The sequence below is a fragment of the Chionomys nivalis genome, chromosome 7, assembly GCF_950005125.1.
Source record: "Chionomys nivalis chromosome 7, mChiNiv1.1, whole genome shotgun sequence".
Lineage (NCBI taxonomy): Eukaryota > Metazoa > Chordata > Mammalia > Rodentia > Cricetidae > Chionomys > Chionomys nivalis.
In genome coordinates, this window is record NC_080092.1 from 67,583,054 (window position 1) to 67,595,755 (window position 12,702).

Here is a 12,702-nt window from a genome sequence, read left to right on the forward strand (position 1 = left end):
GGATTGTTATCTGCTCTGCAGAGTCTTTTTTTTGTTGTTGTTTTTTGAGACAGGGTTTCTCTGTGGTTTTTGGAGCCTGTCCTGGAACTAGCTCTTGTAGACCAGGCTGGCCTCGAACTCTCAGAGATCCGCCTGCCTCTGCCTCCCGAGTTCTGCAGAGTCTTGTAGAAAATGCTGAGAGGTTCGGAAGAAGCCTGGGTTGGAAAAGGTGGACTACTGGTTGGAGTCTTGGTCGTTTCATCAAGGTATAAAATCGTCTTTACAGAAGTCAGGCACAGCGCCACATGTTTATAATCCCAGCCCTTGGGAAACTAAAGCAGGAGAATGGAGTAGGTGTTTTCTTTTGGGTCACCAACTGGCACCCAAATCATGACGTGGAGACTTACTAGTTATGAATGTGCTGCCTTAGCTTAGGCTTGTCCCACTGGCTCTTATAACTTAACCTGTTCTCTTCATCTATGTTTTACCTTGGGCCTTTTTACCTTTCTTTTATTCTGTATGCCCTACTCTGTGCCCCAGGTGTCTCCTCCCTTTCATTCTCTCCTCTTCTCCCTCAAGCCTAGATTCCTCCTCCTACTTATTCTCTCTGCCCGCCAGCCCCGCCTACCCCTCTACCGCCTAGCTATTGGCCACTCAGTTTTTTATTAGACCAAGCAGGTGCCTTAGGCAGGCAAAGCAAAACAGCAACACATTTTTTTTTTTTTTTTTTTTGGTTTTTCGAGACAGGGTTTCTCTGTGGCTTTGGAGCCTGTCCTGGAACTAGCTCTTGTAGACCAGGCTAGTCTCGAACTCACAGAGATTCACCTGCCTCTGCCTCCCAAGTGCTGGGATTAAAGGCGTGCGCCACCACCACAGCAACACATTTTTATATAATTTAACAAAGGCAGCATAAGTAAATGTGACACATGTTTACATCTTTAAGCAAACAGCATAAACAGATGCTGTACACCCTTGCATAGTTAAAGTAATAATTTACAACATAAACAATGTAACACATCCTTACGTAGCTAAAGTAATAGTCCACAACAGGAAGACAGTGAGTTTGAGGACAGCCTGGGCTACATAGATGTTCCAGGTTAGCCTAGGCTGCACAGTGAGACCCTGTCTCAATAACTGTAGCATTTTTCTGCCAGACAGTCATCCTGGGTTACACACTCCCTCAGGGGAAGAACCTGTCCAAATGGGGTCTGCAGTATGGCTGTCACACCCCATGAGGCTGAAGTTGGCATCTGACAATGTAAAGTAACCATGCACAAACAGCCCAAGAAAAGCCAGACTCCTAGCCGGGCACACACCTTTAATCCCAGGACTCCGGAGGCAGAGGTAGGTGGATCTCCTGAGTTCAATGCCAGTCTGGTCTACAGAGCTAGTTCCAGGACAGCCAGGGCTACAGAGAAACCCTGTCTTGGAAAAAAAAAAAAAAAAAAAGAGAGAGAAAAGCCAGACAGCAGACTCCCTCAGAGACTGGTATGACCCAAAAGAAACCGCATGGTATGTACAAGTACATTTGTAACTGGCAATAAAATCTTGAGAATTTCAAAGTCCACAGGACTTGTTCCTGTACCTCCTGAGGTGCTCCGCCACCTAACTGCGAAAGCAGATGCCTTCTACAAGCATCTTGAGAGACAGAGAGGATAAAGATGCTAAACAGAGACCCGAATTCAGATTGGCTCCTTCACCATAAGACTCTCCCTCAAGGCAGGTGGTGGTGGAGCACACCTTTAACCCCAGCACTTGGGAGGCAGAAGTAGGCAGATCTCTATGAGTTCAAGGCCAACCTGGTCTATAAAGCAATTTCCAGGATGGTCAGGGCTACACAGAGAAACCCTGTCTCAAAAAACAAACCAAAAACCAATAGACTCCCCCTCTCTGTATCGGGTTGTTCCCACGTCATAGTCCCACCACCACCCCAACCCCAGTTAGGAGTCATGTAGGTTCTGACTTGGTATAAATTTATCTCCTGTACTTCAGCCATAAAATCAGTTTAAATAATAGTAATTAAAAAATAAAAACAGCCGGGCGGTGGTGGCGCACGCCTTTAATCCCAGCACTTGGGAGGCAGAGGCAGGCGGATCTCTGTGAGTTCGAGACCAGCCTGGTCTACAAGAGCTAGTTCCAGGACAGGCTCCAAAACCACAGAGAAACCCTGTCTCGAAAAACCAAAAAAAAAAAACCAAAAAAAAAAAACCAGTAACAAAAGGATACTTGCCCAGCATCAATTTCTTGAGCCATTTGGCCACAATAGCTTTGCAAATCTGTATACTGTTCAAACCTGGGGTCTGGCGTGCTAACAGTCACCTTTAGTCCCAGCACTCATGAGGTAGAGGTGGGCAGATCTCTGTGTTTGAGTTCTGCCTGATTGGCACAACATTCTGGGCCTCCAGGCTACACACTCTGTCTCAAAAACAAACAAAGAAGATGAAAGGCGAATATTTCAGGACCCAAGAAATGGTGAGGCTCCCAGAATTCCAGCTGGCGCGGCTCTGTGTTCGTGTTCAGACTGAACTTGGACGCTGGATGATGGGGTTCTCTCCAGCATAGGAGGCAGCCGTCAGCCACACTGCCCTCGTGGAACCATGCTCACCTATTGTGTTCAAACCACGGTGGTGTCATCCTATAATCCATCCAGAGACAGAGTGAAAAGGGAGGAGAGAAGGAAAGGCAGGGAAGAAGGCTCTAGAGACAGGCAGCAGGAGGAACATGAAGCCAGGTGACTAGGGAGCGACTGGAAGACAAAGGGGTGGTGTGAAGGAGCCACCCGATGGCTCCTGAAGTCCTGGACACCCGGGTCCAGCTGGGAAAGACTGTCCTCTGTGTTAAGGACCTCTGTGCCAAGTCCCCAGGCAGTGGACGTGTTAGAGGCACAGATTCAAGGCCTACGATGTGGTCCGGTGTTGCCAGGCTTTGATTCAGAATATGTAGGGCCTCGAAGAGTTCGGCTGTGATGCAGTCATAGAGGAGTTGACAAGTTCTCGAAGACTTCAGGACTCGTGGGAAAGTACCAGAAGGAGCAAGACAGGACATGGGGGAACTGCTGGTTAAGGAGACTACCGTGGTTCAGGCGGTAGGGGGACTAGCCAGCAATCGTAGGACCGCTGGCCCCTGCCGCACTGGAGAGAAAGAAAAACACAAATATCCTCAACACAAGGACTGGGGGGAAGCTCAGCTGATTGGAGAGGGTAAGAACTGCCAGGCTGTACAATGTGGGGCCTTGCAAATGAGTCTGATGTGAGGGTTGAATGACAGAAAGAAAGAAACCAAACTGGATAGGAAGCCTAGTAAGCTGGGAGGGGAAGGTGCTGTTAATTGAGATGCTATCTTTGGGAGGCGTTGTTTGTTCACATAACATCTGTCTCCTCCCTACATAACCTGGAACATTCAGATGTACCAGGGTTTTTTTTGATGTTGTTGTTTTGTTTTATTTTTTTGAAACGGGCTTTCTCTGTGTAGCCCTGGCTGTTCTGGAACTCACTCTGCAGATCAGGCTGGCCTCGGATCTGCCTGCTTCTGCTTCCTGAGTGCTGGGATTAAAGGTGAGCATCACCACCCGGCTGAAGCATCAGTTCTTGTGTGGCTCCAACAAAGTACCACAGAGGCGGTTGTCTTTGGGCCATCGTGGTGGGAAGGGTGTGGCTGACCAGAGACTCATCTTGTATGCCTGGGAAGCAAAGGCAGGATGGCCCCATCATGGCAGTGATGGTCCAACCTACGAATTTTTGTCCTACACCCATACCCCCCCACACACACACAAAGGCCAGGCGTGGTGGTACTTGCCCATATTCCCGACACCAGCCACATAATGACTTTAAGGCAAACATGGGTTATGTGAGACTTTGTCTGAAAACAAAATCAAAGGGACAAAGAAAGGAAGGAGGGAAGGAAAGTGAGTTAGCCATAGGCCCACCCTAAGGGCTAGTGTGATAGGTAATAAGACAGGCTCTAAGGGAGTGTGGCCATGGACACAGAGGTGTGCCCACACCTACAAACTATTGCTACCAGCTCTTTTCTTTCATTTGACCCCACTGTGACACCATTATTTTTGGAACCAAATGCTTGGATTCTAGTTCTCAAATGTGGGTGCTTTATTTTATCAGAGTTCATATTTGCCTTCCATGCTGCGTCACCTTGGAGCTCTGGGGCAAATGGACCCAAACAGAATCTAAAACTAGGAGGAGACTCTCGCTTCTGCATTTTGATTTATTGCCCAGAAACCAAAAGCAAGCTCTGCCGGCTGGTCACCTGGATTCTCCGACATTTCCAGCCTTAGGCTCGTGTCCCTTGTCCATTTTGCTTGGTTTGAAAAAGATGACTGACATAGCCAGTTCAGAAAACAGCAAGCACTTTCGGCTTGAAGGAGGGAAATGAGACAGACACTTACCTCAGGGTGGGCCATGGGGTATTTTGTTCCTGGGGGGGGGGCAGATGGGTGTGGGTGGGTCCTGGGTATTGAATATAGGGTCTTCAGTGTGCTAGGCACATGCTCTATCAATGACTCTCTCTCTCTCTTTCTCTCTTTCTCTTGTCTTTCCCTTACTTCTTTCTATGTCCGTGGAGTATTTTGTTCCTGTGTGTGCGGGGGCAGATGGGTGTTGGTGGGTCCTGGGTATTGAATATAAGGTCTTAGGTGTGCTAGGCACATGCTCTACCAATGAGACTCTCTCTCTCTCTCTCTCTCTCTCTCTCTCTCTCTGTCTGTCTCTCTCTGTCTCTCTCTCTCTGTCTTCCTTTTCCAGTTCTCCCTACCTTCTCTCCTCCTTTCCTCTGTCTCTTTTGTTTTTGACAGTCTCTATGATGTAGCTCTGAGTGTCTTGGAACTCTCTATGTAGACCAGGCTGGCCTCCAACTCCCAGAGATCTACTGGGATTAAAAGCATGTGCCACCTACCCCCAGGCTTCTCCCCTTTCTTTTCCTCCTCTTTTACCCCAAACCATCCCAGATACAGTTTGGGGAGTCAGTACTGGGAATTCTGGGGATCAAATTCAGGTCATCGGGCTTGTACAGCTAGGACTTTTATCTTCTAAACTATCTCACTGGCCCTATTTTTGGGGTGAGGGTGGGGGTTGGTTTTTAGGACAGGATTTCTCTACATAATAATCCTGGGTGTCCTGGAACTTGCTCTGTAGACCAGGCTGGCCTTGAACTCACAGAGATCCAGCTGTCTCTGTCTCCCAAGTGCTTGGGTTAAAGGCGTGTGCCACCACTGCTGGGCTCCCTGTTTTTAATCACTATAGAAACTCACCCTTGAATTTCTTCTTGGATTTGAACTTCATTTTGCCAAATAGGATTTTATATATATTTATCCCAAGGAAGAAAAACGTTGGTAAAAATCCGAGGTGGGGACCATGTACTTCTGTGACGACGACTAAACCGATGAATGAATGGTTGGCTGACCTTAAATGCAACAGTGATGCTCAACCAAGAACTCCAAGATGCTGCTGAGTGCGAAATGACGCAACTGCTAGAAACGCAAGTTTCTTATACACTTAAAATCCCCCGCACAAGATCTTGTGGTCGCATTCCTAGGAAGTCACCAAAGAGAACTGTTAAAAAATTATGGGGCTTGGGCTGGAGAGATGGCTCAGTGGTTAAGAGCATTGCCTGCTCTTCCAAAGGTCCCGAGTTCAATTCCCAGCAACCACATGGTGGCTCACAACCATCTGTAATGAGGTCTGGCCTGCAGACATACACACAGACAGAATATTGTATACATAATAAATAAATAAATATTTTAAAAAAAGTATGGGGCTGGAAAGGTGGCTCAGTGGTTAAGAGCACTGGCTGCTCTTCCAGAAGTTCTGAGTTTAATTCCAGCACCCACATGGTGGCTACAACCATCTATATAATAGGATCTGATGACTCTGGCATGCTGAACACACAACATAAATAAATTTTTAATTTTTTAAAAAATTATATTTATACACAGACACACACATTTACACAAACCAGTTTGCAAATGTTCTCAGAATTTTTTCATAGCAGTTGAAAACTACACAAATGTCCATTGACGGTGGGTCCACAGGGGTATATCCATACAATGGAATGCTGTTCAGCAATAAAAGCCGGGTGGTGGTGGCACAAGCCTTTAATCCCAGCACTTGGGAGGCGGTGGCAGGCTATATATAGAATTAGGCATGGTGGCTCATGTCTGTAATCTCAACATTCAGGATGCTGAAGCAGGACGATCACCCTAAATCCAAGGACAGGTAGGGCTATATAATGAGTCCCATGCTAGCCTGGACTATAGTGTGAAACCCTGTCTCTAAACAAAACAAACAAAGACAGCTACATTTGGGGCTGTGCGTATAGCTCAGTCGGACAGCTTTGGTTTAGATGCTCAAAGTCCTGGGTTCAAACTCCAGCACTTCGGAGGCTGCAGGAGTAGGGTGGTACAGAATTACTGAAAAAGCAAACAGGCAAGAAGAGAAAACGGTGCTGTCAGGAGTGGGCCGCACGAGGAGAGCGGGACAGCCCCAGGTCGTTCCTCAAAGTGGCTGTTTGCAGGCGGCATTGTTTATGTTGCTTTTTAAAATTATTTTTGAGGCAAGTTCTCTCAGTGGTCTGGGGCTCCATGACTCAGAGGATCTGATTGGTCAGAGAGACCCAGGAAACCACCTAGCTCCACCTCTCCCCCTGCCCCCACCCACAGTGGGATTATATGTGTGTGCCCCAAACCCCATTTTTTTTAATGTGGTTTGATAGAAATCAAACTCAAGTTTATGCTGCAAGCTCTTCCCCACTGAGCCTCTCCCTAGCCTCAACAGAACTTACTTTGTTGTTTGAAACAGGATCTCATGTAGCCCAGGCCGGCCTCAAATTCTAGGTAGCTAAGGATGACCCTGAATTTCTGATGATCCTGCCTCCACCTCCCTAATGCTGGAATTACAAGTGCCTGATTTAGGCATGTCTGGGAACTAAGCCCTTGGGTGACGGGAAGTCTATGCCTCTGCCCCCTTAGGAGCTATAGAGGGGACAGGCAAATACTGCTTACTTGATAAGGGCGATACCTGAGACCCCAGCTAAGAGCTTCAGGGACTCATTGGAAGAGGGGCTGCAGAGCAAGGACCCTGGGAGAGAATTCTGCAACTCTTTACTTCTGCGGGAAATGGATGGAGGGCAGGCAGAAGCCAGGACCTGCATTTAGGCAGAGCCTCTGCCACCAAGTTACGGCCTCAGCTTACAACAGATGCCTTCTAGTCCAGACGGTAAACTCTGTGGCAATGCGGACCTCTCATTCACTGGGAAAGTGAAAAAGGCACGGCCTTTGTTAAAGAAACATTTCCACGGGGAAAACTGGGGCTTTCACCCTTTTTCTGTGGTTTCTGGGGGTGACACACCTGCACCCCAACCTCGGCTATGACAGTGTTAGAAGAGGGGTGTACCCGCATAGGACTGCTCTCCTGGTGTGGACAGAGACCGCGTTCTATGCCAGACTTACCGAGAAAACGGAGGTTCCTAGTTTTTTAAAAAAAATTAAACACATATTTTTATAGAATAATTAGTTGTATGTATGTGTATATGCTTGCATGCGTTTTTGTGGTTGTCAGCTCCCATGCCAATTTGATGCTTAGAAGGAACCCGGGTTCTCAGCAAGAGCAGAAAGTATTCTTAATCGCTAAGCCATCTTTCCACCCCCAGTTCTTAGTCTCAATATTTTTTTATTTAACAAATGAACTCAGAAGGAAGTTCAAGGACAATTTTAATGGAGTTTAAGAGAGAAATCTAGAATGGATTACTTGAAAAATCCCAGTAGCTACCATGAAGAGAGATGGAGAAAAAACCTTGCCTTTTCAGTGACCAATGGGACAGAAGTAGAGATGATTCACTAAGAAAGGGTGAAACACTCCAGGGGGCTTAGGAGGGAATCCAAAGCATCCAGCCAGGGTTTTGGTCGATTGTAGGTGTCATCCTCTCGGGTGGGCCTGTATTTCTCTCTGTTTCCCACCAGGTTCTCTTTCTTAGATGATGCCAGAGAAAAGATGGGCTTCTGCCTTCACACGTCCACCCCAGCCTGTCACACGTCCATTCAACACACTTTCTGTCAGTTCCCACTCCTGTCGCATCAGTACCACCAAAATAGAAAAAAATAGTAAAGTGACAAACTTGTTTAGGAAGTGATACCAAAAAGGAAGAGAGAGAGAGAGAGAGAGAGAGAGAGAGAGAGAGAGAGAGAGAGAGCACCTCCATTATATTACTCATACTTCTCTTTGTGTGGTTGCAGGATTGCTTTTTTCCATTTTAATGAACACACATCCAGATTTGCCCTCACCACTGCCTAAGCAGTGAGCTTCAGGTTGAAGGTTCCAGATATGCCTAAGTTCTAGTATGTCTCCCTTGACGTGGCCTTCACAACTGTTCGAGTCAATTGAACCTCGGGGGGTAACTGACCCATCCATGTACAGAAGCTGGAAATCTAAGTGCGGGCATTTGTCCCAGGATCCCCAAAACATGGGTAGGAGAGAGCTTCAACACAGCATAGGGTTTTATTTTTTCTTTCAGTTTTTTCCTTTTTTTGGTTTTTCGAGACAGGGTTTCTCTGTAGCTTTGGTTCCTGTCCTGGAACTAGCTCTTGTAGACCAGGCTGGCCTCGAACTCACAGAGATCCGCCTGCCTCTGCCTCCCGAGTGCTGGGATTAAAGGCGTGCGCCACCACCGCCCGGCTTTCTTTCAGTTTTTTGAGACAGGGTTTCTCTGTAGCTTTTGGAGCCTGTCCTGGAACTAGCTCTTGTAGACCAGGCTGGCCTTGAACTCACAGAGATCAACCTACCTCTGCCTCCCAAGTGCTGGGATTAAAGGTGTGCTCAGCAAAGGTTCTTCAGTCTTGGATGTACCACACCCTTTAAGGCAAGCCTCCCTCAAGCTAAACATGATGTCACCAGTGCAAGAGGAAGTGTCCAAAGCTCTGGACACAGTTGGCCTGCACTAGTCACCTGGGAGGCAGCTCTTTCCAGGATGACTCTCCAACCCCTTTGTTAAACAGAAACTCCCTCAGGTCCTTCCAGAAGGTCAGTGGTTCCTCTCCTGCTGCAGTTTTCGCTCTCAGATGGCTGACATTCTCCTTGGTAAACAATTTCTTTTATAATATCATTGAGATCTAAAACAAAATGAAATTGGAACATTGGCTGCGTCTTGTTGCCATGGTAACGACATCAAGCCTGAGAGCCTCCAGGAGATGTGGGTGCTGGGAGACCTCCTCCCAACTGTGGGGCAGTAAAGGATTGGGCCCTGGCCAAGGTTAAACAGGTTTGCCATTCGATTAGCAGCAGTTTAGGGCATACATACATCACATTCAAGACAGAGCTGTGCCACCAGCAGCAGCACAATCCAGACTATGGTTTCAGTGTCTGTAGGGGGCTGGATTGGTACAGAATGTTGGAGACTGCGGACCACCAGACCCCGAATTTCTTGTAAACAACCTGTTTTCCTCTGCTCTGAGCACGAGACCCTGAAGGCAGGCTGAAAGATCCCCAGAGCTGGGGTGTGGCCAGAGCCCTATATAAGCTGCCCCTGAGCACAATAAAGGGGACATTCTTGGCATTTTTGTCTCAAGGATGTCCCCGTCTGTCTGTCTGTCTCTGTGTGTATATTTTTAAATTTTCAGCCTAGTTCCTGTAGTGTGTAGCGAGTATGATGCAGAACAGAACCGGTGTAGTTTTACAAGTGGAGGCCCCAGCGAGATCACCCTTGGGAATGGTGAGGGTGGATTAAGATGAGTATGTGTGTTATGTGTGTTTGAGTAAGTCTTAAAGAGACGGAGCACAGACAGATTATAAGCCACGAAAGTATAGGATGTGCACAGAGAATTTGGATTATGTATATTGTGTTTTGGTTTTTTTTTTTTGGACTGGAGAAAGACATTTGATTCCAGGAACTGCAAAAAAAGGTATTTTGACTTTAAACTACGGGTCTAAGGATATGTTGCTTTGGGAAAGAGGTTCTGTTTGTTTCCACAGAGCATGATGACCTGTGGATTTCTTCTAACTGGTGTGGTTTTGTGGACCAAGAGCCCCTGAAATGTCACTGTGAATACCCCCAGAGAGCAGGAAGTAGTCTGGAGAGAGAACTATGCCCAAATTCCCTAAATGATTGTTTAACCAGGGCTCAGGAGCCTGTTTGCCACTGTGGGCCTGAGGAGTAGTTTGCAGGCTAATAAGAAACCAAAATTACCCAAGAAATTCCTTAATCAAGGCCATAAACAAAGCCTTTCTGATTCTTTAGCATGGCTTCTGTGTTTATATGGCTTCACTCTGGCCCAGCGGGGGAACCAGGAGAGGCTGGAGGACAGGATTCCGACAGAAGTAAAATGAGCCAATGTTGGTTTACTGAAGACCACAAAGGTAGTGCCCATGAAAATCAAGGATGGACTTTCTGATCCCCTCTCCTCCATCTTCTCTAATGTAGTTTGTTCTGTTTTAACGGTGCTCAGAGTAGAACCCAGGGCCTTGTGTATGCTAGGTAAGCACACGACTGCTGAGTCACCCCCAGCCTGCCTTCTTTTGTACACGCTCTCTATGTGTGCCAGATACTACATGGAGTTACTTACTATATTTGACTTTTTTTTTTTTTTTTGAGACAGGGTTTCTCTGTGTAACAGCTCTGGCTGTCCTGGAACTAGCTCTTGTAGACCAGGCTGTCCTCGAACTCAAGAGATTCGCCTGCCTCTGCCTCCCGAGCACTGGGTGTATTTGACTTAATAACTTGGGTTGCTGCTGGCATCTCTGAGACCCGGAGAGAAATCAGTTAAGTAACTTCTCAGAGATGAACGTCTATGCATGAAGTCAGGTGATGTCAGGCTGTACCTGACATAGGGTTGTACATCCTCCTCGGAACTCAAGAGCCAGAGTTCCTATTGACTCTGGAGATTGTGTGTGTATGCTTTGTTTTTGTTTGTTTCCTGTTAATGTAGTTTAGGCTGGCCACAAAGTTGCTGTGTGGCCCGGCATGGCCTTGGCTCTGATCTGGCCTCTACTTTCCAGGTGCTGGGATTACAAGCAGCCACCACTATATCCAGTTTGATTCTGAGTTCATGAACTCGAGATAAATCATTAACACTATTTTAATCCCCCCTCAAAACACTTAATTGTTCTGGCATGGATTTCCAATAATTTGTTAAGAGCCTTCAGAATATTCTGGCTGTTCTATTAAAATGATTCTCATTATCACTTGGAAATTAGAAATCTCTTCATGTGACATATGACATTTAATCTGAAAAATTAGTCTCAAGAAAAAAAAATCTCAGTATATAGCCCATGCTGCTCTTCAATGTTCAGCCTCTTGCCTCTGCCTTCTCCTGCTGGGATTAAGGGGTGCAGCACCAAGCCTGCTGTTTACTGATCTTTTCCTGGGCAGAGCAAACATCTACCCACCCCCCATCCTCCCCACAGAGTTCCAAAGATAGACCAAAGTAGTCCATTACGCCAAGATCCAATTTTGGGAACCAATAACTTTGCTGGGCTTACTTACAGAAGCATGAGTGAGGAGGTACTTATAGGCCTGTGGGTGACCCCCAAATAACCACATCATTGAAGTCTCTCCACCAGTCACTGCAGAGATGATATCATACATCTGCTTCACCTTCCTGCCCCTGAGACCAGACAGTACTGCAGACGGCTGGAAGGGATCTGCAGGAAGGCACGGCTGGGATTGCTGGTGAGGGTCGCATGACCTTCCTCACTCACTGCCTTCTGGAAGGGCGTCCAATAGATCCAATCACATCACAAGGGCACCTGGAAGCAGTCACAGCTGCTTTGATGGGCATGGCTGTTATACTCTGAGTCAGCCCCTAGCCTTGTTCACAGGCTGGCAGAGAACTCACACAGATCCGCCCGCCTCATCCTCCCTAGAGCTGGGATTAAAGGTGTGTGCCATCACCACTGCCTGGCTCTTTTTATTTTGTTGACAGACTCATGTGTCCTAGGCAGGCCTCAAATTCAACTTGTCTCCAAGAAAGACTTAAGACTTGTCATTCTCCAGCATGGTGTGCAGTGCTGGGGACCAAACTCTGGGGCTCCTGCTTGCTGGTCATAATCTTTGCTGGGCTGTATTCCTAGCCCTGAGACTTAGAAATTTTAAATAATGTTAAACCATTTTCTGTGCTTAATGATAAACCCTTTTAAAAAGATCTATTTACCTATTATTTATTATGTATACAGCATTCTGCCCGCATGTAACCCTGCAGGCCACAACAGGCACCAGATCTCATTATAGATGGTTATGAGCCACCATGTAGTTGCTGGGAATTGAACTCAGGACCTCTGGAAGAGCCACAGGTGCTCTTAATTGCTGAGCCATCTCTTCAGCCCGGTAAACCCTTTTTTTTATTTGCCAAAGATTAAGGGAGCAGAGAATGGGAGAGAGAATACCATGACATCTGGATGTGTGTTTAGCTTGTCAAAAAGGGTCCTATACAGAGACGCCAGAGAGGCTGGTGCTACAAAAGAATTTTTTTTTCATAAGTTGATTTGTATTTTTTGTTTTGTTTGACACAAGATCTCTCTATAAAAACCCTGGGCTGTCCTGGGACTCCCTCTGTAGACCAGGCTGGCCTCAAACTCAGACATCTGCCTGCCTCTGTCTCCCATGTGCTGGGATTAAAGGTGTGTGCCACCACTGTGTGGCCTTAGGCACTATATGTATTTTCAAAAGCATCTCACATGGTTGACCAGGCAGGTCTCAGTCAAATCCTCCCAGCCCAGTCTCCCCAGG